The sequence below is a fragment of the Stegodyphus dumicola genome, chromosome 12, assembly GCF_044657685.1.
Source record: "Stegodyphus dumicola isolate Sdum_Otavi_A_Nest chromosome 12, ASM4465768v1".
NCBI lineage: Eukaryota > Metazoa > Arthropoda > Arachnida > Araneae > Eresidae > Stegodyphus > Stegodyphus dumicola.
This window is the reverse complement of record NC_140779.1, coordinates 106,035,462-106,061,701: the sequence shown is the minus strand read 5'-3', so window position 1 is coordinate 106,061,701 and position 26,240 is coordinate 106,035,462. Positions and strand designations below refer to the sequence as shown.

The window sequence follows — 26,240 nt, the reverse complement described above, 5'->3', positions numbered from 1 at the left end:
TCAAATACTATAATAAAGCTAGAACGATGTATAAAAGAAATTAAGCAAACAAAACAAAAAAGAAACAGTTTTTCACAGCCGATTGAGTATTTCTCATTCAATTAACTCAGTTCCCACTTCGCGAGAAGGCAAAAATACATAAAAACTCAAAATAACTCTATTAAAAATTACGAACACTGATTTCCTCGAAAAAATTTCAGAAAGGATTAAGCATGATTTAATTCACAATAATAAATGAAGGCGTTATGTTTGTTGTTGCGAAGCTAAGTTTCTCTAGATTGGCAACAAATCCGCTATCCTGCTTTTCAAATGTAAACAAGAGCAATGGCCGCCATCAAGAAAATTATTAGGCTTAGCGGCATTTAAACAATTTTAAAATTGTCGATAATTCTAAAAATATTGCATAGAGATGTACTAAAAGCATAAAAACCTTAATAGGAAGATTAAAAACAACATAATTCAATCATTTTTAAAGCAAAAAATGTACAATTTTCAAACATATAAGAGTAAAGAAACTGAGATCACTGAGCCGGGTAACCATGTGGATATATATATAAATATATTTATATACGTTTGGTGCGGCCGATTACAACCAAAATACGAGGTGCACATCTACATGTTATAGCAGTCTTATATACAAAATTTCAACCTTCTGAGGCTACTTTTTGAGTTATGCGAGATACGTACGTACATACGTTCGTACAGACGCCACGAAAAATTCTCTTCAGAATTAATTTTAAAGCAGTTTTATAATTTTTTTGAAGGAAAAGAGTATTTTATTCTGTCCTTACGTACAGATATCACGCAAAAACATCGTTAAATTGCATTCGACAGCGGTTAAAATGGATATTTTCGTTGAAATATGCTGCCTGAAACTTTTCGCGATAAAAAGGGTATCTCTAAAGTCTCGCTCTAAAAAAGTGCAGGTTGGCTGCAAAAATGTACTAAAACTGATAGAAAACCGTTAAATGGTTCATAAAAGCAAAGTTACATATCACTAAGTGCTTTAGTGTAAGCAGACTAGATCAGCTTACACCTAGCTGAGATCAGAGATTCTGAAATCGGTACTTTTAAACAGATTCAAGGAAGTCATTGCTTGAAGTGTCTTCCTGAATGGTGCTTGAGATGAAAGGAGGAAAGTTATACTTTACTAAAGAGTATCTTCTATAAAGCAACAGTCTTTACCACTTTTTATTATAAAAATGATGTAGTTGGCTGGTATATTAGAATTAAATTTAAGTGGCTGGTATATCAGAATGTCATAATCGTGGATGCTATTAATTAGGAATCTGAGTTATGACTCTTACAGGTGTTATAAAACTCTGGCTCAGTCTACTTTTAAGTCAATTGAGTGAGTGAATTCCTTATAAACCAGAGAATGTTTAAAATAAATGTTTAGTTCTCATTCCCTGAAGTATGAGGAGGAATTTAAACAGCCTTTTGAGCTTCAGTGCAGACCAGGCAGAAGTTGTGTATATGCAACTGTTTTCTTCCTCGTTTACATCAAAGCGACAAGAATAGAACTCGGCGCCAGAAGAGTATGAATATGATGAGTGCAGTGAATACCCATTGCTTAACCATTGGCAATGTGGGAATTGTCCAGCCGCACTAATTATCAAGGTAACTAACTATACACCACAGGGCCCACAAGATGCTGCTTGCAGTTCATTGCAATTGGTGCGTTCCACATTGTTGGCTGTGCCCCATGCGATGGGTACAAGATCTCTCTACGGCTTGGCCAAGTGTTTGCCAGATCTGAAAAGAATCAATTAAATTTTTTTTACATTTATGCTATCAAGTTCGTGCCTCTTGCACTTACATGCTATGGAGGACAGCTCGAGTTTTGTTTGCATTTTTACTATGTTGTATTCTTGTGATAAAGTTTCAAAATTTGATAAGTCATAAAGTTCTCATTAGGTTTCCATTGTTGAGAGTCTCATTTCTAGCTATATTACTCTATTGCTATAGTTGCATGCAGTTTGCTCTAATAGTAAATGCTATGTGAAATTTTCACTTCCTGCTCAGGCAGCATCTTAGTAAAGCTATTTTAGGCTGTGTTGCATGGCTCAGCGCCTCTTGCTGACAGGAAGTTCATTACGCTTGTGATTTTCTTCGTAAAATGGTTATTCTTGTATTATTGTACTATTTGCATAAGGACTATGATTTGTACTGAAATTAGGACTGTATTTAGGGCTAAATTTTATGCATGACTGTACAACGAAAAACAAATAAACTTGATTAAAATGCACCAAATACTTTCCTAAACTGGAGCTGGTCGTTTCTGAGATGTCTGCAGAACACTGGGGATGTCACCTCTGATAGTTGTCGTGGACGTGCACATGGTTGGGCGTCCTGGTATCCCAACCATACTCAAGTCCATGCGGATGTTCACAGAGGCCGTTGGGTGGTCATGCTAGAGGTAGTTAGAGGATAGACGAATTGCCTAGTGGCTAATTAGCGAAAGAATGGTACTTCTTCCACTTCTACTTATACCTATTTGTATCAAGCTAAGAAAAGGAGCGGCTTTGTAGAATATGCTAGAAAATTCCCTATTTTTATTTGTATGTTTAAATTATTCATTTATTTATCCATTTATTTGACTGGAAAGCTTTAGAAATATTTGTGGATTTATTATCTACCAGCTTCTATTATCTTTTCTAAACTATTTTCACAGTTCCAACAGTTCTTTGCTTAGAATTACCACCACTACAACATAATTAAGTGATTTAACTCATATAATAAGAGATCTCAAACAGAAAAAAATTTTAGCACAGAAGAAATGAATACAAATAATATATAATAAAATGTTGTACAAAATAAATAAATGAAAGGAAATACATAACAAAATTTGAACAACTGAAAGCAAATATTTGCTATAAATTTCAACAATAAATTTACTTGCTTTTAATTATACTACTTTAAATAATGGTATTTACATTGGAAAGTAGTCTTGTATGGAAATGTCTCTTATATTTGAGCCAGTATGGTATACAATAAATCAAAAGTATAGCTTCATTTTTTAGGTTTTTGCTTTGGTAATTGAAAGTCCTTGGACAATTTTGGAAAATACTCACAATTGAAACTAAACCTTGTAGGATAAGTACTTATGATTGAAGAGGGTAAATAAAGAAGTTGTTAATAGAAAACAATAACCATCCAAAAAAATTTAATTATTCAGCTGAGTATGCCAAGTTTCTTTTAAAATCTTTATTATTTATCGTGACATTGAAATATTCGCTGAAATTTAGCTCACTGTTAATTTAACAGCTTAACAAAGCTTTTATGATTAATTCATCTATTCTACTTCTTTTTTCAAACCATTTGATATTTATTCTTGATACTAGTTCCGATGTACCTGGCATATTGAAAATGTGTTCTATCATATGAGCAAGATAAGGCAATAAAATGTATTTTTTGCTTTGAAATGACTGAAAAGTTGTATTCGTTTTTCTTCGCAACCTTTTATTTTTCTGAATTTCATAATTAGCTGACAAAAAAGCTTTTGAAATCACTACTTCATCAAACGTTGATCCACATTTATTGTAATATTTGGGACATTTTCATTAATTTTTTTAACCTGAAGCTTCAATTTCAGACACGTTAATTCACTGTTGTTTATCCAAATTAAAGATTCTGCGCCTCCAAAACTGCTTTCCCATAGTTAATTCTAAGAAAGACATCTGTTGTAAAATGCTCTAAACTCTTGTAGGTTTGTATTGATATGAATATTGCACATTCGGGACTTTTAAAATTTTATAAATGTCTAAGGCAAACTGGCGGGGAGTGACTAAACTGAGACCCAGAGTACTAGAATGAGGATGAACTCTTTTACTCTAAAATTTTAAATTATATTTGAACACATTTTTATTTCCCAAGAAAACATTTCATTCGTCGTGCAATATTCAAAAGCGAAAGGTAAGAATTACTGTAAAGAATGCAATAAAGAATAGGTGGCTTCGATAACATTTACTTTAGTTATTAAGTATTACTGCAGAATATATGTTTAATTCCATATAAAACTAGAAAATTTAATTTTCAGGAAACCAAATATGTATACGACTAGGTAAGTTACTTCTAATAAAGCCAATAAAATATATTTATAAGAATATATTTTTATATTCTTCTTATTTTTCTTGCTATAACAATAACAATATCCGATTGCATATAAATATCCGTTTTCTGTTCTGCATTTAATTAAATATTACTATGACTATTTTTTACTTTTGTAATATGTGACACATTTATACTTTTGCAAGTGTGTTATTTGTACCTTAATTTTTTACAATCTGGCAATACATATATATATATATATATAATAAGTATGAAAATATACGACAGGTAAGAACGTAAGTCTTTATTAACATTTTTACTTGTTTATTTCATTTTAATTGTTCATTATTAATATTCATTTATACATTTACTTGTTTATTTTCATTGGTTAGTAATTATGTTAATATTCTCTCTACTATCGTTTCTTTCAGTGTAAATAAACTTGTTTGGTTCAGATTTTCTGCTGATTCAAGTGAGTGTCATGAAAGTTTTGCTGATTTTGCTACTGTTAATTATTTTTTCTCTGATACGCCATAAAAAATTTCTAGTTTAAAATGTTCCTTTAATTCCATTTTTTATATAAATTCAGTTTTCAGTAAAAGCATGATTTATATTAGATTAGTGTAATATACTTTTATTAGATCCTCAATGGAATTATATGTAAGGAAATAATTGGAGGTTTAGAGACTTCCAGAAACCAAATGAGATGTTATACACTGGCGTGCAAAAGGCTAATAACAGTCAGCGTAAGTTTAATTTTTAATTAATTATCTTGTTAGACACGGCTCAAAAGAATGGAAATTGTGAGCTCGGTGTGAAAAAAACCATTTAACTTATTAGTGTTTTAAACAAAAATGGGAGAAAGAAATTAAAAAGTAAAATTATCAGGTTTAAAATCTTTGAAAGATACAGATTTTTTTCTGAGATGTCGAAAATTATGTTTTTCGGATATGGAATAAAAATCGACCTGCACCATTAATTATGTAAGAGATTAGAATCAATTGAAAGGGCGTTCAGTATTTTGTAGTAGAGCATATGTAGTAGTGCATATGTTTCAACAACATGATTTAACCGAATCGATAACCTGGAAGGCCATCGGTCGCTTAGAGGAGGCCAAACGTAAACCATTGTAACAGAAATCTTTGGAGTGTCTTAGAGTACCAGTTCCATAGGGAATTTGTGAAAACTGGAAAGTAATGTTAGACGAAGACTAATAAAAAGTAGAAAGTGTGTTACAACAGAAAACGAAGAGTGGTATTTAATACTAAAGGCCAGAAAAAAATAATAATATGAACGCCAGGTTTTTGCAACAACATGTTTTGACTCCAATGTTTAGAAACCGATATCATAGTTTTGGTTTGCATGCGCGCACATCTATGATTTTTGTGTTTCTTTACCAGAAAATTCCTCTACTGCTTGCAGAAAGTGCTGCTGTTTGCACAAAAACTTGAAATCATTTGGAGAGAATCTGGTACTTTGAACATTTTATCTCTGTTAATGGGCATAACGATTAAGTTCTTCTTCGGAAATAGATCACTGAAGAAGCTGAGGAAGATAGGGTTGAAATCTTCAGACATTTTACAGTTTCTTATGTTGCAGCAGCTGGAGATGAATTCATTCTCATCGGGCCATGTATTAATTATAGCACCAGGCCATATATTAATTTGCTATCAGAGCACTTCCTTTCGGCAAAAGAATTCGAGTAGTTTAGTCAGCATGATTTCCATACATGAACCTCATGGAATGTTTTCGAACATTCTATGTAATGTTTCTAAGTAATGTAAGTATTCTAAGTAATGCTTCTGCTCATGTATAGTAGTCAGAACCGGTTCAACAGCTGGAAACCATTATTCCACAGAAAGAGAATATTGCAGTCCATGATGCCTAATTGACTCTATGTCTCACATATACAACATAATTTTCTGCCAGATGAAACCTTATACTCATTTAAATTCGTTTTTGACTCAGATATCCCACTTTTGTTAGCTTTTATGAAAACTGTCAAGTATTCATTTTTTTTATTATTTTCCGAAAAATAAGAATGAAATTTAATTATAATTTTTAAGCGCATAATTTTATTTATAACGTCTATGGATCATATATCAGCTAATGAAATTTGTTTCATCCGTATTTTATATCCAGAATCGTAATATGTCCTCAAAGTATACAGATGTTTGAAATTTCCCATTTTCAAATAATTCCGGAGCGAATTTCACCTCAGCATATTATTTAAAACATACATTGACTAACAGAGCAAAAAGAAACGTTTCACTGCTTTGAAATCTATGATAAGTACATAGTAAATATAAGTAATGTGAAAAGAAGAAAGTTCTAGAATTTTAATGCTGCTACGGCATCTTAGTGTCTTGATGGAGGACTGTATTCTTAGCCGCATTAAATTAGACCCCAGTGGCCATTTTGTTTTCTTATTAAGAAACCAACAAAGCGAAGAGGTGTTAGTAATTACGTTCGCAAATGCCTCAACATAATTTTATTTTTAAGTGAGCGAAAGAGGAAAAGATCTTAAATGCCCCTCGCATACTTTCACTGGACTCTGTGTTAAATGTGTCTTCGGTGATTTTACTATCACGTGAGATCCATTTGTCACAATATTAACATTTTTATATAAAAGATCCTCATTACTTTTAGGATTCAAATGGCCCATTAGTTTTAATTTCAATTTATTTTCCTTAATTTTAGTTGCAATTGTTAAGCTTTTTTTTCACAACTTAATATGTTTTTAAATTTTAGCATCCAGGTTTTAAGCGTAGTTGCTATTTTTAAATACACTCATGTCCATAAATTAAGGATAATGCAAAATCAGGCAAAGGAAGAGTTAGAAGCAAAACAAATTTGACTTATTTGTAAAGCTTATTTATTAAACAAAAGGTAAAGAGCAAAAGAAGATGCTATATGTTTGATATTATTAAAAAAATTAGCGATTTTTTCTCCCTGGAGCAAATTAAAAAAAAAACCTATTTACAAAAAAAAAAAAAAAAAAATATTACATGGTAGATATGATTGTTAATACATTGTATGTCTCCCAGACGATGCAATACAGTCCGTACAACGCTTAGGCATGCTGAGTATCAAATTATCGATCTGATCTTGGGGGATATTACACCACTCAAAAAGCAATGCTCTCCGAAGTTCCGGTAGACATGTAGGAGGAGGTTGACGGGCTGCAGCTCGTCGGCCAAGCATGTTCCACACGGGCTCTACTGGATTCAAGTCCGGTGAGAATGCTGGCTAGTCCATACGGGTGATATCCTCCGATTGAAGGCATTCGCTTACGATGTTTGCACGGTGAGGACGGGCGTTGTCATACATAAACACAAATTGTGCGCCCATGGCGCCCCAAAACAAACGTACATGTTGTTCCAGAATGACGCCCCGATAGATTTGGCTTGTCATAGTTCCAATTTGAACATGCAGGTCAGTTCTGGAACCCAGAATAATTCCACCCCAGACGAGCACTTCTGCACCACCGTAAAGGTGTCGTTCAATGATGTTTTCTTGGTGGTAACGGGTACCTGGAGCTCTCCATATGAAAGTCCGGCGAGAATCAGACTGCAAGCTAAACCTGGACTCGTCGGAAAACATCACACATGCCCACTGTTGCGGTATCCACTATGCATGCTCTCTACTCCAGGCTAACCGCAGGCGACAGTGTGTTGCAGTAAGTGGAACGCATCTGACAGGTCTACGAGCATATAGACAAATCTATCCTAAGCGTCTGTACACGGTCTGCCTTAAGATTGTCGTACCAGTGGCTGAAGAGCGCTGACGAGACAGGTCTGAGGCTGTGCTCCGCCTGTTTCTTTTGGCAGTAACTGTCAAATACCGGTCCTCATTCGGCGTTGTAACTCTGGGGCGACCTGTACTGTAACGTCTCCTTACATTACCATCATCTTGGAATCGTTGCCAAAGCCTGGAGATGACACTCTGGGCAATTCCAAGTTCGTCTGATACTTCCAGTTGGGTACGCTCACATTCCAAACGGCCGACAATTCTACCACGTAAAAAATCATCCAAATGCGTCCTTTGTGTCATAACTATTCGGTTATTGCACTGAAATGCTTATAAAGCGCCTGCGAACAATTTTACTTCTTTGCCTGTATTCCTTATATATCACTCTCTTACACTCTCGTCATTGTGACGTACCATCGGTGTCATCTGGTTACTTCCTGAAATTTGCATATTATTCTTGCAGATGTATGTAGTGATTTTACATGTGATATATTTATGTTAAGAGTTCGATTTCTGCGTGACTCCGAATTATTCTTAATTTATGGACATGAGTGTAATATTATAATAGTACATTTATAAATATATATATTTCATTTAATAATGAGAAACAGACCTTTATTTTTTAAATAGTTATCTGTTAGTATAGTGTAAAATGGTGCTTTATTTGTGTTATACGAATTATAATAGATTTTTCAAATAAATACATATTAATTATACTTTCATATTTTAGCTATTTCTGTTTTTTTATTTTATTTTTTTTTTTATATATATTTGTAATTTTTAGTACTGTATTGATTTCAAACGAGTTTTATGTTCATTAAACTTCTTTTGAAACCTGTTATTATTTGAATCCGAAATCCTTTATTTATTGCCTCAATAAACCACTAGGGAATCATTGTGACTGAAATTATCCGTTTTTAAAACCATCAAAAGATTTGCGTTCTTTAATTCTGGCCCACTAGCGGCCCAGCCGTAAAGAAGCTGAACACTGGTAGTTCGAACTGGTTCCGAGGTTCGAACCCCGCGAACGGGCTGGCTGCACGGGCGTTTTCGTGGTTTTCCCCATCCTCCACGAATGCATCCCTCCCTTTAGGCAGATAGCCCTCGTGTGCTTTGCCATAACTGAATAATCCCAATCCTAATAATCCCGTTTTTTAATTCCATAATAAGTATTAAACAGAATAAAAAAGATAATTAAAAATTTGTGCATCGAATGCATTTAGCCAGTCTTCTTAAAATCTATTGGAACTCTGCTATAATTGCTAAATCTTTGTACTGTCATCTAATTTTCCTAAAAAGGTCTAAAAATTCTTTAGGTTTTATTTTCATATAAGTGAGTTTTATGTAATTTCTTTAGCGCTTCACCTTAACAGTATCATTGGCTCGATATAATGACAAGGCAGTATTTAGCATTGTTGTAATTTGGTCTGTTTATTACTTTTAACAAATTCTGAAATTAAATTTAGGAATTCGCCATTATTTTTTTATATTCAAGAAAAAATGAATCAAAGAAAATCTACATTGTGAAGAGTTAATGCCGAAAAAATTAGTGTTGTTGGTTAAGGAATTGAAAATTAAATAGCAGTCTTTTCGAAGAGCATTCGTTTCCTAAATAATAAAACTGCAAATTATGCAAATGAAATTCTCTGACGTGTACAGACATTTACAACTTACTGACATAGAGAATTTTTGAAACAATATTAGAAAAAAGGAATTTGTATACCTTTTTATTAATCAAGAAATTAATTGTTTTCATTAATTTTCAATCGACTGTACCTGTACGAAAATTTATGTAGTGTTTTCCTACCATGTAAAACATTTATTAGCCCAAAAAGTCAGTTTGTCAAGAAGGGCTATTAATTTCGTTTTGGCATTTTGAGTTGGTTCACTATAAATGGCATAACACTTTTCAAATTGTTACCACCAAATATTAGAGCCCTGCATTATATTTAAAGAAATTAAGTAATGAAGAATCTACATGAATGTATGTATGCTTCTCGCGCTATGAAAAAAAGAATGGTACCTAGAGACATCAAATTTTGAATAACGTAGTCCTTCACTCGAGTATGGGCATCTGGAAGCCCAAATCTGGAATACGGAATTTGTTTTATTATTTATTTCATATTTTAAAACCTTATTTTGTAAAACGTTAAAGAATTTTTGATTAAAAAACTCAACGATTTCAAAACGAGCAATGGCAACACTGTACCGCCCCCCGAAAAAAAGGATTTTTATCTCCAGCGCACGAGACAATTGCGAAGAACATGATATTTAATAAATAAAGATAACACACAAAATGTTAAAAAAAAAATTGTTTTAAAGTTTCCTTCGTTTTGTTAAAATATTTGTGCACTATTTTTCATTGTTATTTATTATCGAAACTTAAGATTTTTCTATGATAAAGTAAAGACGGTAACACCTCTATAACTATTATTTTTACCGATATTATCAACAAACAATGCATTAGACATTTTTTAAATGAAAGAAGGTTTTTTTTATTTTAAATAATTAATGCCTGTATTAAGTACCTAAATCGTTATTTGAAGTTACTGAAAATTAAATTCTAAAACAAAGTACTAAATATCAGTTATTTAAGATGAAAGAAATTTTGTATACTTTTCGTTCAGGTAATGTTAATTATTTTATTAAATTATGTCTCACAAAATCCTTTTTACATCCCTATGGAAACTTAAGTGAAGATATCTTCTTTGCTGCGGATTTAAAAATTTGTAATGCATACAGATATGAATCATTGACGTACTTTTTTCGTTACCATTTTATAAATAACGATGAAACATATAAGTACGTTTTATTTATATTTAAAATGAATTCATGTTATATATTTATTTCTTATAACCGTTATAAATGTTTGGTATTGATTCAGTTATGAGATAAACTTAACAACAATACTTTATTAGCCCAAAGGGCGTTAGCCCAGAAGAGCTATTAATTTCTTTTTGGCATTTTGCTTTGGTTCACAATAAATGTCGGTTCACTTTTCAAATTGTTGCCCAAAACTGTAAAAAACGCCCTTTTTGATGAAATTTTGAAGATAAATAAAAAGGATTATGTATGTACAATTTATTGTTATAAAACTCTAGGCTATGCAATAAAATTCAGCACGTAACTTTGATAATTATAATATTTTTGATAGTAAAGCGTGCTCAGTTTAAAAGTCTGTAACTTATTTTGACAAAATATTTCAAGATAAAGAGACGCCTCTCAAAGAATGTTAAAATGCACTGTGCTGCTCAAATTCTTTCAATAAGCTTTCTTCAGAAACAGGATATTCCTCATATATATTTATTTATGTTGAATCGAACAATCTGGAAAGCTATAGATGCAGATATACCCTCTCTTTCTTTGTACCTTGTTTACCAATGCTCTGGAATTCGTAATTCAGAGTTCGAGTATAGACAAATATTTCCATGCAGTACTTTGTCAGAGAAGCAGGGTTACGAATAAAATCTTGCAACCTATGGAAACAGTATTTTCATCTGTGAATTATGGTACGTAAACGTAAAGTATATAAGAGGTGCTTCATGTTTATAGCTTTTTAATTAAAATAATAACATAGAATAAAAGAAAGGACATAAGTTATATTATTTAGAACAGGGGTTCTAGACCAGGGGGAATTTTCCCCTGGAAGGAGGAATTTCATAGCTTCAGGGAAAGAATCAGTTCAGCCTTCTGTTTAGTTTTAAAGTATGACTACACAAAAGCTAGTTTTAGTCAAATTTTGGAATTTATCACCGTTTTCAGTAGCTTTTGCTGTTTAATTTACTAAACACGCTAAAAAATAATCTAAATAAAAATAAATACGCGTATATATTTTTTTAAGTTTATGAAAGGAGAGAAATGATCTTTTAGTAATGATTTAAAAGGTTCTTGGGGCGAATTAGATTGAAAATCACCGAGTTAGAATAATTTTACATCATCATCTGCGTATAGACTCAAAAACTGGTTATGACTCATGCCCTATGCTTGCTTCCAAAAAGTAGTCCAATAATTTTCCTTAATTCATATAATAAACTTATAGGAAGGTTCTAATAACATTTCTTCTTCTTCTTCTTCTTGAAGCTTGGCTTCCCTTTGGCGCCTTACGCTCCAACTCAAAATAGCGTTATTTACAAGTTAAGCCACAAGGACGCATTCCCTCCAATAATAACATTTCAGTGCTTCGAATTCTTGTTGAAAATGATTTTTTTATCGATGAAATTGATATTTATTTTATAATATGAAACTGGCTGTGTTTTTAATGTTAAACGTGTTTTATCTAAAACAACACGATAAGAAGTGTTTAACCTTTATACATCTGTTCATCTATTATAAGAAATTGCCCTGAAAATGATGTACGAAATCACATGGAAATAGTATTCCTCTCGTTTAGGTATTGTTAATTACTTCATTAAAATTATACACTTATGCATACACATTACTTTTATACGACTGTTCTTCTGTTATTAAAAATATCCTGAAAACGAAGTGTGCAATCGCATAGAAGCAGTATTCTTCTCCTTTAGGTAATGCTAATTACTTCAGGAGCCCAAAGGGGCAATTTCCCAGAAGGACTATTAATATCGCTTTGGCATTAATCGCGTTTCACTTTTGAAATTGTTGCCGCCAAGTATTAGAGCCCTGCGTTATAGTTAAAGAAGTTAAATAATGGAGGATCTGCATCACTCTATGTATGTTTCTCGCAAATTGAGAAAACAGCGGCACCTAGAGGCATCAAACTTTAAATAACGTAGTCCTCCTCTTAAATGACATCTGGAAGAACAAATTTGGAATCTGGAATTTGTTTTACTATCTATTTCATATTTTGTAAAACTTTAACGAATGTTTTATTAATAACCTCAACGATTTCAAAGCGAGCAATGGCAACATTGTATGGAAAAAAAAAATTATCTTCAGCGCGCGAGACTGTCTATCGGAAATTCTAAAGATATGCTCTTTTTAAATTATTTTGTGATATTGCTACTGAATTGAATTTTAAGTGCAAAAAAATATGATATTTAATAAATAAAGGTAACCCACAAAACGTTAAAAAAACGTCCATTTGAACGTAATATAAAAATCTGAAAGTGTTCAGTTTTTTTTTAATTTATGCAATTATGTATGCTCATTACTTTTATACGACTGTTCACCTGTGATTAAATAATTACCCTGAAAATTAAGTGTGCAACTGCATAAAAGTAATATCCCTCTATTAGCCTTAGAATTGAACAAATCGTCTCACAAGTGTGCATATCTAATATTTATTTAATGCAACGATGAAACATTTCATAACAGGGGTACAAGTGAAATTTCATAACAGGGATACATGTAAAGTACTTTCTGATTCTATTAATAAAATTCCTTAAACTAGAAGCAGCAATTTATTCTTTAGTATTTTTTCTTAGAACTGCCTTAATTTACAACAGCATTTTAAATTTATCTGTAATTAAACATAATATAAAAATAAAACAATAAAGTTCATCAAAATACTTGCATTAGAAAATATGTGTAACATTGTACAAAACTATTTTTTCTGGCAAACTATTTTTTTCTGGTAGATGATGTTATCACTGATTTGCATGGCAAAAAATGTTCTTTAAAATGTTTTTATTTGAGAAATCAGGATATTTCGAAGAAGAGACTTAATACGCTAATGCAGATTATCGCATTATTATGTCATATTATTTTGGTTCTTTTTAGAAATTAAGCATGCCATTGCTGTGCAGAGAGAGTGCGCATGCAAGAGAAAATGATTGCGTGGGCATCTGATAGCTTTTTTCATACCGGTTCATCAGCAACATGTGGTAGAATCTTTCATATCCAAATCTACTGTAACACACAAATATCCGAAATCCTAATGATTTCAAGTTGACTCTGCTGCAGATGTTTAACTGACACATTTCATCATCTTCTTTTTACTGTAGATATTCAACAGTTAATTCTCCTTGGCTTATTTTAATCAAATCTGAACAACTTAAAGGATATTTATGAGGCCATCATTAATAAGACTTCGACAGACGTGTAGACTTTTTTTGAGTTTCATATGTTTAACAGGACGTATCTTCACCAACTTTGTTTACACAGCAGAGGAACAACTGCGCTTTCTAATAAAAAGCATTTTATTTCCAGCATTTCAAGAGAATCTTTTCCAATTTGTTTCCAGTTTTACTCTCTGTGAAGTATCTCTTTTTCACCTGTAAAAAAAAGGAAACATAGATAAATAAGTATTTTATGAAATTTGTGGAGCTTTACATATATCGATCTATATTATACCGCTTTTCAGTTGCTGGGTAAAATCTAAGAATTCTAGAAATCAAGTGAAAAGCAACATTGAATCTGTATATATATCTGTATATCCATGTTGATGAAGTACCAGTTTTAAATACGAGAAATAATCTTGTTTCATTTATATAATACGCTGTCGAATTAAACACATTAAAATATCAGAAAAGGGAAAAGTTTATTCTTTCTGTTAGTTTAATAAGTTTCCCTTTTATAAAAACAAACGAAAGACTGGTTTTCAAAGAAATAATATTTCGGATGGTGTATGAGGACATAGATACATGTTTCAAGATTTTATCAAAAATATTCAAAGAAAATTAAAAAATGAAAATTAATTTCTAAAACCAAAAAAATGAATAAAAAGTTGTCAAGTAGTTCATTAGAATGATAATACATAACAGAAAGACTTAAAGGAAAAATTTCAAGCGCTTGCGTCAATACGCGACGGACTACTCGAGCATTCTACTCGATACGTATAAGTATTTTGCTCGTAAATTTATAAACATCACGAAAATTTAAATTATATCTAGCAATATACCCATGGAGATTCAAATCACAACATAGATTTCAAGTATTTTGACACCAAATTATGTCTGTAATTTTTAATATTTAATAATACTTTATCACTTATACATGTCCTAATATAAATTCCAAAAATGCATATCGCTTTGCCTTGAAGATGGATTTTGCAATAAGTGTGAACTTTTTCCTAATTGAGTCGGTCAATCCTAAAGCCAATCATTTTCAACAAAATTCCTTTTAAAGAAGGCCGAGATTTCTGAAATTAATCCAGCTACTTAACGTAAGAATTAATTGAAAAATTTTTTAAAAAATTACATTTTTCTAAAGAATTTTTGGCGTCTTTTTCGTAGTTTCGTTTGGTTTATTTGATTCCGGCAAAGCACACCGGGGCTGTTCTACCTAAGGAAAGGAATGCTTTTGTGGAGGATTTTATTAGGAAAACTAGCTGGTATATACGTTACACACGGAGAAAACAACGAAAACGCCCACGCAACCAGCCCGTCCACCTGGAATCGAATGCATGCTTCCAGTGTTCGGTGACTTAACCGCTCAGCCGCTGGTGAGACCCCTTTTTTTTGTGTGTATATGTTACGTGAAACGCCGAAATCTGGATGTACGAATGGTGAATGTTGAACATATAAGAATATTATATTTTCTTCCCCGTAATTCATTCGCGAAAAGACGCACTTGAGTCTTAAAATAAGAACTTAAGAAAATAAAAACTTAAAACCCACAGTACATTCAAAACGAGAAAGTAAAAAACTAGAAGTTAAAAACTTACTAAATTATGGGATTCAAATCTTATTTATTGCAACAACTTAAACTATCATGACACTTTGAATTGCACAAGAGGCCCTTGCTTTTACAGCTGCATTTATTTGTGGAAGACTTCCGTTTGCAATGACCAAGCGTGTACGTATACTCCTCTCTTTCCGACCTACACCAGAGCATATCTGTGATTGTCAAAATGCACTGGTGAGGGTCCGAATGTACAAGAATGTAATGCAATATTCGATCTTTCATCAACGTATCTTTCATCAAAGTGGACATTCTTCAATATCGGTCTTTCACGGTAACAAATACGTAAAACGGGAATGGTTCATTTCTATTACCGCCCCATTTTAGACAAAAGTTTCAGTTTCAAACTATTTACCTTACCGATCATGGCCCATACCCACGCTAAAATCATGAAAATACACAAAAGCCGAATGCTCTAGGACTGGACCTATACCACGTCACGCTTTAAGACCGAAAACAAAAGAGCCATGACTATTCTGTACCCCAATAATTGATTCCGAACAACATCAGCAATTTCCATAATGATTCAAAATTCAAACTTACTGAGCTGAGCTCATGAACTATATTTATTAAATCTTTACCTTAGGCTGAAAGATTTGAGCTAAGTGCAGTCTTAACTGTAACAAATATCCTTACATAACAAGAATCAGTCATTCCAGTTTATTAGCAAAATCTTATCCCATATATTTATCTACTTACTAAAAATGCAAAAATTTCACTATAACGGTCTCCAAAATAGCAACTGTATTGTATTTACGTAATCTAATATTGTAATGAGTATACTGAACAGTTTGGGTTACGTTATGTAACTTTGCCTAATTTTATGTTATTACACTTTTATGTTTAAATGTAACAACTTCGATATATAAATCCAGTGTTCCTTAGCAGAAAAGCATACAGTCAATTCTAGTCTTTCATACTCTAGCCAGTTAGCACACTGGAGCAATACCTGTTCAATTCTGTAGTGAAGCCTCTGGTGCTCCATGTACTTTAACCTGTTTAATCAAGATCTCACAGATAAAATTTGAAAATACGAAATGAAAATTGATAGCATTTCGAATAAAATCAATGATGTTTGCAAACCTTCTACTGAAATATATAAAATTATAAAAAAATTCATGTTGTTTCAGTTTCTGAAATCAGTTTTTGGACGGTTATGAATCAGAGTTTTAGGTAATTAACGAAGGCGCCTTCACAATAAAATGGACAAAAAAGTGCCACCGATGGATAAAAAAAAATATTTCTGATTTTAGTCGTTCAGCAGATTTCAAGGAATTTTTTAATAACGCAAAATTTTAAACAATGTAAATAAATTGTAAATTTAGGTGTACTTGAAAATTATATTTTTGGTATCATACATTTGGGAAAAAATATAAAGTTGTAAGGATTATGTTAATTTTATTAACAGTTAATTTTAAGTTAAAGTTCCTTTCCTGTCAAATTCTTAACTTCAACTTACTACTTCCGGCCAGAACGTACTTTTGAATCTTGCTGAATATTTAATGAGAAGGAGCGGTATTTAAACCACGAAGTTACTTACTGAGTCAGAGAGAATCAGAGTTTCTGATTTACGCGTGTCTGCCTTTTTGGCCGCTCTCTCTCTCAAAGCTGTTATTACGCTCGGCCGTACTCAGGCCCTTGCTAAGCTTCGTAGTAAAATAAGTTAAGGGGCCAATTCAAATTGAACCTTGATAGCTTCGGCTATACTTCTTTAGTTAATTTTAGTTTTAGTTTAATTCTTAGTCTTTTTAGTTCAAGTCCAAGTGCGGGCTTTGCTTGTACACTCCCAGGCGGAGTTTGTTAATTCTTATTAGAATAATAAAGGTTTAGTTACCCTTCTATCTTGTTGTTTCTTGTCACCAAACGCAAGCGATTATTCGCTTATCAGTTCTTAGATTCCTCACTTCCAACATTAACTTAGAATTCCAAAGTGAGGTACTCTACAAAGTTCAACGTTTATCTTATTTATTTTTAGAAACTATGTATTTACGTCTAATGAATAAATCAATAAAAAAGTGATTTTGAAACAGCCGGGAGTGGCTGATGTTTGGACCCACTGTTCTAATTAATTTTATTACAAAGTTCCTCCGTAGTTTAGCATCACATGCTACTTAAGATCGTGTTTATTATAATTATCAAAATGTAGATTTGTATCTAAGAGTAATCATTATAATACCTACCGAGTATAATTAAACTTCCAAAACTACAATAGTGTCGCATTTTCAATGGATGATAGAATGTGGGGGTTTAATTTTTATTCACTTTGCTGAAATTATTTAGCTTATTTTGGATACTGAACAATAACTTGCAAAAACGCAGTCTGAAAACGTACAAAGGGTTCAGAAACATTACCAAAGACTAAAGAGATCACTCTAGATACTTAACACGAGAGCGTAATTAGCACTTACTTAATTTGTCTTTGTGTCTAGATAAAAGTTACTGAATAATCTAGTCAACAGCTAACAGCTTATGCTTCTTTTGATGCCAGATCATCATTGTGAGAACATCATCATCAAAGCTCATAAACGCTGCTTCTGAGTTTGCCTTATCGTAGCTTTGGAACAGGAAAGTATTCACAATGTTTGTTTCTAAGTTGGAGTACGGCTTTAGGAACAACAATGTCTGGGCTAATCTACTGTCTCTTTTAAGTTCCAGATTTGCAACTCTTCCAGTGATTGCTTACATCATCTTCTTCTCTCTCTGACTATTGATTTTTCAGTTTGATCTGGTGCAGGACTTTGATAGGGATATCTATAAGCCTCTTGAAACATCCGTATTGCGAAATCAAATATATTCTCCTGTTTTTACTAAAGCTTTATTTTAGGGAGCAACTTTTTTATAACTTTGGTAAATCGTACTACATCTTCCACTTTGTTAAGTTAAAACAGATTCGTCTAAGAACTGTTTTTTAAGTAGAAGATCGTTAGAAATATAAAAATTTTAATTTAGAATCTTTTTTAAATAGGCCTTACTTTACATGTATCAATAGCATCATATACCTAAAGGAATTATCTTATATTTCAATTCTTTTGAATATTTCTTAATAAATTTTTGTTATTCTGAAGACATCTAGAAATAGTCTTACAAGACATACATTTTGCGTAGCTCGAAACAACGTTTTTTCAAGCCAAGAATTTGAACAGTTTAATGCACTTGCATTTGGTATAATATATATGTTGTAGAATAAACTATATGCTATATATGATCATGTATGGTAAATGTGATAAATATGTATCTGAAATACGTGGCATATGTGTAATTAATACTAATAATATTAATATTCCCATAATATTATGTTGCAGATAAATCCCGAACATAAAAACTGCATTATTTTATATTGTACAATGTTTATATACCTTATATGCAAAAATGCGGAATACCTTATGAAAAGACAAAACAGAAACATATGGTTATGAGCATCAAACAGAAGCTTGAAACTTTGAGGTATATGGGAATTAATCTGGTTAAAAATGCTCTTATAATAATATGGGGTTGGCAATACGTTCTGTAGTGTGAAGTAAAACTCATTTTTTTTCTATACAAAAAATTAGCTTTAATTAGCCAAATAGTAGTTCCCATTACATTCGATGATGTTCCCATCTTTCTGGTAACTTCATGATTCCGCGCTCACAGAGCTTCTAGTCTTTATTATAAAAAATTTCAACCAACAGCGATTTGAGGTCGTTTCATTTTACCATTTAAGAAGTTTTGTAAACTTCGAAATAAATCATAAACCAATGTTGCAAGGTCAAGCTCGGGGGATGCGAAATCACTCCACCAAGTTCCCATAATTTCGTAAGTTTTAGCGCATTTGTGTGAAGGCTGACATCGTTGTGATGGAACATGATACCTTTGCAATTTACCAGGTCTGTTTTTTTTTTCAGTTTTATTGTTTTCTCTAATTTTATAAGCTGTTTACAGTAAACATCTGAGATGATCGTTCGGTTGCTTGGAAGCAGATCAAAATACCCAACGCCTTTGTAATCCCACCAAACTGACAGCATGATCTTCTTCTGAAAAGATTTAACATTCGATATGATTTGCGCTGATACCTCATGCTTGGACCTTGATCATTTTAGTTTAATGTTATTATATATAATTCATATTTCATTACTAGTTATAATTCGCTTAAATAACGTTGACTGCATTCCGTTTGAAAGACGTATCCCAAATATTGATTCATTGTGTTAAGTGAAAAAAATTACAAGATGTCTTAGACATTTTACCATTTACATTCTCTCGCATAGTTATATGACAATGCGATTCAATTTTATCATCATCATCTTCCGAAGGTTGACAAGAAGGTTGGCCATCTTCATGTGAAAAAGCTTCAGAAAGAAATTTTCAAAACCAATTCTGACTTATGTATTCTATTAAGCAATCACAACCTTATCTCTTTGAGAGACTCAGTTGCTTTCTCGCCTTTATGAAAAAAAAGACAGTAAATTATATCGAAAAAGTTTATTTTTGCACCACATATTAAAACTGACCGTAAACTAACAGTCGTAAGCAAAAATACACGATATTTATTTCTATAACTACGTAAAAGTATCAGCTGCCAAATATCAAAAGAAAGAAAATTTCAAACCGAATTACTTTCTTGCCAACCCAATATATATATAAATGATATAAAATTTGAATAAAATTTACTGCACTACAGTTCTGTGATAAAATCGCAAAAAGGAATTAGTATTTTTACTTTGTATTTCCCAATGCTTCACTGAAAAAGTCATGGTTTACCCCAACTAATGTGCATTGCAATGTAGACGCATGTAAAAGTTGCATCAAAAAACTCTCACTCGTTATTTTCTAAAGGTCTAATAATACTAGGTAGATTCAATAAACAGTAAATGCATTGTAATACACCATCTATTTATGAGTATTATAACTAATGAAGATTGCATGTAGACATTGCATGTAGCAATGATTGCACATAATATTGCATGCAGACCTTTAGGTATGAAAATAGTTATGCGAAGGAGAAAGAAAAGCTATTTGAAATGTCCTTTACTTCGGACAAACTGTGTTTTATTGCGTGCGAAATTTTTAGAATAGTTTTCAAGAATTTATATTGATTATTATATTCATTTATTAAAACTCCCAATTCTTTATTTATGTGAATGTGCTACTGTGTGGTTATAAATTTTTATTGTACATGTAAAATTTTCAATTAGTGACATTTATTGTAATTTAAAATGAAGTTAATAAAATCAATAAAGATAATTTCAAAAGATAAAGTGAAGTCGATAAATATAATTTCAAAAAGTGAAGTCAATAAAGATAATTTCAGAAGATAAAGGGAAGTCAATAAAGGTAACGGTAAGTCAACAAAGATAATTTCTGCGTTTATTTTACAATCCGAATTTTCTCTCTTTTTCTGTACAATACGTCCTAGCACAATAGTTTTAAGCATATTCCAGTATTTACGTATACCAGTGGTCTCAAATTCAAACTGTACAATTTGAAAATTGCTGATGGAACACAATAAAAAATTTTTAACAAAACAAAGTTTGTTAACTAAATTAAAAAAAGCTTTACTACATATTTTTTTGAAAACATACATATAAAAAGGACGCAAACAAATTCAGATGTATACTTAGTTTGTTCCTGAAATCTAAATGATGGTATCTGCAAGAAATTTCTGTTGATCACAATTTGTAGTTCAAATGTATTGATAGCTAAATATTAATATTTTCAGATTGATTCAGATTCAAGCAAAGTAAATATACTGAAGTACAAAACTTGAGAATACATAACGACAATCTATTCCCTTTCCTTTATTTATGACATTTTTAAATGACGCATACAGAAAAATACATATTTGTATGTAAATAATTATAAATTTCTTTGTTTTTTACTACATCTTTCAGCTACAACTTCTCATAGCGTTTCGATTTTCAGAAGTTTGTAATCTTGGAGCACAATTACTAGAAAGTGTCTTCATCATAAATTGTAGATACCCATCGGTGGTATAGTTTTTCGTAGACTTATTAATTTTCAACTGCGGAAAAAAACTGTTCGCATGTTCCGAAGAAAGCGTTACTGAGGATTTCCTTCCAAAGAAAGCTATTATTCTTATATTACGAAATTTCGCAACTGAGGATATTTATCTTTTGACAAGTACTAATAAAAGTTAATCAAATTTGCGTCTTCAAATCTTTGAATGAGATTTATATCACAGTGTAAATTAATGAACTTCATTTCTAGATTTTCCGAAGCGTTACTCACGTTCGTTTTTGGTAATGAAAATAATGTAAAATTAGACTCCAAACCCCTTCCCCCTCAAAAAATAAATAAAAAGGTAATTTCAAGTAACACGAGAGTGGCCAATTCTAAGGGGTGTTAAAAGAGACTCTTTTGTCTACTTTCTTTTGCATTTCCAGTCTTCCATCTAGACTTCTAAACTTGTTGTCCAGCTCAACGTTACCTTCTTTAATTGACTAACAGCCTTTTTTTGTAAATAGTACAGACCCACTTGCAGAAATCATCAGTTTTCCAAAGTTTTAATACTTATTGTCTTTAATAACGAAGAAACGTATATTTCATGCTTATCAAAATAGGAAATATTGCCAATCCAAATGTTAAAATACCTAGAAACAAAAGCTTTTCCTAGTTGATCGTTTACCAGCTAATAAATAATGGTTGCCAAAATGAGCTCTATAATTTTCTTAAAAAATTAGTTTCACCACCCCATGCTCCACAATATTTAAATTTTGAAGACTGAATGTTTAACGAATAAATGTTTCCCATTGTAAAAAACAAATTTCAGGATTTTTAATCTCATTTTGTACTTCGCAATGGCCCGGTTTTATGTCAGCTTTTAGGTGTTAAGTTGAAAAATGAGATTACAAAGGGAAGTTTTTTCTTTCTTTCTCTTTTCCTTTGCCTCCGAATAACTATATTAATCTGGACCATTACATCGATAAATTCATCATCATGTCAGTTTATGAACCCTAATTTCGCAATAATGAGGAATGTTTCCGCAGCGTGTTGATATGTCAAATAATTCCTAGCCTTTTATATCACACAGTGTTTCCTGTGTTTAATATATATGATTTATTACATGTGTTTATTTTTACATTATATTTTATTTATATGACGTATTCCTGACAAATCATGCCACTACTTTTTATGATGATTACAATTAACTTCTTTTCGCTGCGAACCATATTTTATACAGTATAAGTAAGCTACCTAATTTTCGGGATTTATGCTCGCTACATTCACGCGAAGAAAACTAAAACATTTTTATATACAGGAAGCTCAGCTGAACTTTTGATAATTAGTAACAAACAATTAACATTAGAATTATGTGCATTTAACATTATTACACTGCATTAAAATATATTAAAATGTGATAATATTAAATTACCTTTTAAATATAATAGAGTAAAAATGTGGTTAATGTAAAAAGTATTATCTCTTGAAATTGTGCATACGACAAAATCGTTTACAAATGAAATGTACAGTAATCGAATAAATTTAACTTTAAATTCGCAATTAAAAGCATAAGATAGTAGTGTATATTTAAGTATGATAAGCTGATAAAAGCGAAAACTGCGCGACAACTTCTCAACAAGCTTAGCATACAGGCAGGGCAGTTACTTATACAGGCATTCTCAGACCAATCAATCCACAGAATTTATATTATTATTATTATTATTATTATTATTATTATTATTATTTTAACATATAGTATAATTTCCTGGTGCTAGCTAAAATAACGGTAGTTAATTCATACAGGAAGCTACTAACATCGCACTTTAAAACAATTACTGAAGCATGAAAAATGTTTTCTGGTTCATAACGTAGGTAATGAATTGGTTTGTGGGGAATCATGTACGGTGGTGCCTCGGTATGGTAAGTTTTAATCCGGTTCTGATTCTTGGACGAATTCTAAACGAACATTTCCACTAAGAAATTAAGAAAAATAATTAGCCAGTTCTTTACAAATCTTATTCTTATTATTATAACACCGTTTGATACTAAATAAATGCACTTTTTAATACAGATGCAGTGAATGAAATGTAAACTGCATGTAAATGAAGCCACTGCACACGATATTGTACATAAATATTCTTCTGCTACCTAAAAAAAAAGTTTTCTAATATACCCTAATGTCTCTAATCTTTGTTAGTTAATCTATTTCCCTCCCCCTTAGCAACGTTAGCCGATTTAATAGCATCTTTGTTTTCCACAATCATAGACACCATCTTACTCGGCGTACGGCAGTCAATAGCCAAGTCCTGGATGCCATGATTATGCTTTGCAACAATCTATTTTTTTCATCTCTACGGCGATCCTAAGCATTTTCTTCGTTGCTTGACTATTCTCATTAACTTTTTTTTAACTTAAATTAATTAATGAATTTGTTAATGAATTTAAATTTAAATAGTTAATGAATTTAAATTTAAATAGTTAAGGAATTTAAATAGTTAATGAATTTGCAAAAAATACGAAATCGTTTGAAAAAAAAATCTGAAAATTTTCAGATTTTAAATTACGTTCAAAGGGGCATTTTTTAACGTTTTGTTTGTTACCTTTATTTGTTAAATATCATGTTCTTCGCACTTAAACCACAAAATTCAGTTCAAGAGCAATACCGGAGAATAGTTTTAAAATGAGCATATCTTTAGAATGTGCGATACAAGTCTCGCAGGCTCGAGATTTTTTTTTTTTTTTTTTTTTTTTTTTTTTTTTTTTTTTTTTTTACTGTACAACGTTGCCATGGCTCCTTGAGTTTGTTAACCAAAAATTCTTTAAAGTTTTACAAATTATGAAATCGATAATAAAACAAATTTCAAATTTCAAATTTGGGGTTCCAGATGCCCATATTCGCAGGAGGATTACGTTATTCAAAATTGGATGGCTCTAGGTACCGTTGTTTTGTCGCAGTGTGCGAGAATCATACATACATTTATGCAGATTCTTCATTATTTAATTTCTTTAAATATAATACAGGGCGATAATATTTGGTGGCAAGAATTTGAAGTTAATCGGACATTTATAATGAAGCAATCCAAAATGCCAAAACAAAAATAATAGTCCTTCAGGCAAATTGCCCCTTTGGACTAATAATTAAAGTGAGGGTTGTTTACTGAGTAGTAGCAACAAGCATACTGACGCTCATTGGCAGTCGTAGCATTGTTACGAAAGAGGCACACAGATGTAAGGCAAGCAGTTGCGAATCATAGAACTCGAATCGCATTCCTAACAAATGTCGGATAGGAAATAAAAATTTTCGCATCCAAAAAGCACAAAAAGCTGCAAAAGCAGACATATAACAGAAAAACCACTGCATTTTAAAACATCGTTTCAGTTTTACATGCAAAATATACAAATATTGCATGTCAATTGTATTTAAATGCTGAATTTATTTTACATTAATAAAACTGCAGAATAAAGACAAAATAATTAGGAGGAAAAATCTATAAATAATAATACCGTATTTATTGCTCGCGTACTTCAAATTCTTTTCTACCATTTCTTGCAAGTTTTGAGTATAATGAAAGAATATGATTACATTATTCAACGTACATTGTTTTCTTGTTTCCATCAGCAACGAACATATATTCTAAAACTGCAAACTGCGTGTCTTTTGCCATTATTTAATTGCTTTAAGTTCGAGACTTGCAATCTCATTTGATACTAGTCTATGAACGTTATCATATGTTTATTACAAATGTTAAATTATCACACAAATTATCTCATATAGATATGAAAAATAAATAAATGTAGCAGTATAAAATATTGGTCAAATAAATGTAGCAGAGCAGATAAATGTAATTGCAGTAAACAAATATGTAATAAACAAATAAATATAGCAGCATAAAATTTCGGTCATCTGTCCGCATCTCTTTTATCTTATTTTATTTTAAAAAATTCGATCTATGCATTGTTGTAATTGTATATAAGAATTCTCCTGAAAAATTAGTGTAACCATACGCTGTATTTCTCAAATATACAAAATATTATTTGCCTATAGCATTTGAGCATGCAGATATTTTTAAATTTTATGATAAAATTTCAAGCGAGGAAGGTATATCACGTTTGATGATTGGCAATGATTATTTACATTACTGTAATAAATTTTTTAAAACATATCATAGAAATAACAAATACAAATTCTGCGTAGCAAAGAAGCATACTTTAGTGTTATAAAAGTGTTTAATTAATTATGTTAATGTTAATTATGTTAATGTTATATTGGTTAATTATACTAAAGGTAAAATGGAAGTATTGAGATGCATATTGCTTATTTTCAAATCTATATTATAATAAAAGAGATGAATTTTCACAATCTGAAAATGCAATGCAAATTATTTAGCGCAATGAATGGCAGCAAGCCGTTAATTAGCATTTTGCCCAGGAAAATACCGTAGTACTGTGTGGAGTGTCTTAAGAAAAATGGTAAGACGAAGCTTAGAAGTTTCCATTGTCAAAATATTTCTCATGCAATATCTGTAGGTTAAAAAAATGTTAATTACGTTTAAAATAAATTCATTTAGTTGTTAACAATTCAAGGCCTATAGTATGAAATTATCATATCAAGAAATTGTAATTACTTCCTTAAAAAGTTCCATAATTATCCATCATTAATCCATCATTAATGACAGATTGGAAAAAGAACTCATAAATATTCTTTTCATTCTTTCCAACTGCAGTGGAACTTACCATTTTTACAATGTGATACTTTATAACGGATCAAACAAAAAATAAATCACATATTCTTCATGTAGACTAACTGTTTGCGTCAACAATGAATTAATATAGAATACAATAAATTACAGATAAATTATCTGTATAATAAACTGTATGTACTGGTGTTAACGTAAGAATTT

The 26,240-nt window shown here is 31.4% G+C and overlaps 1 long non-coding RNA gene across 1 annotated transcript in view; it reads right to left on the bottom strand.

Moving 5' to 3' along the window:
- Positions 1 to 13,050: 13,050 nt before the first annotated feature.
- Positions 13,051 to 26,240, bottom strand: part of LOC118191350 (uncharacterized) — a 237,146-nt gene continuing 223,956 nt past the window's right edge. Inside the window, exon 4 of the long non-coding RNA XR_015044349.1 lies at positions 13,051 to 13,991. This is a non-coding gene — a long non-coding RNA (uncharacterized LOC118191350). The remainder of the gene's footprint in view (positions 13,992 to 26,240) is intronic.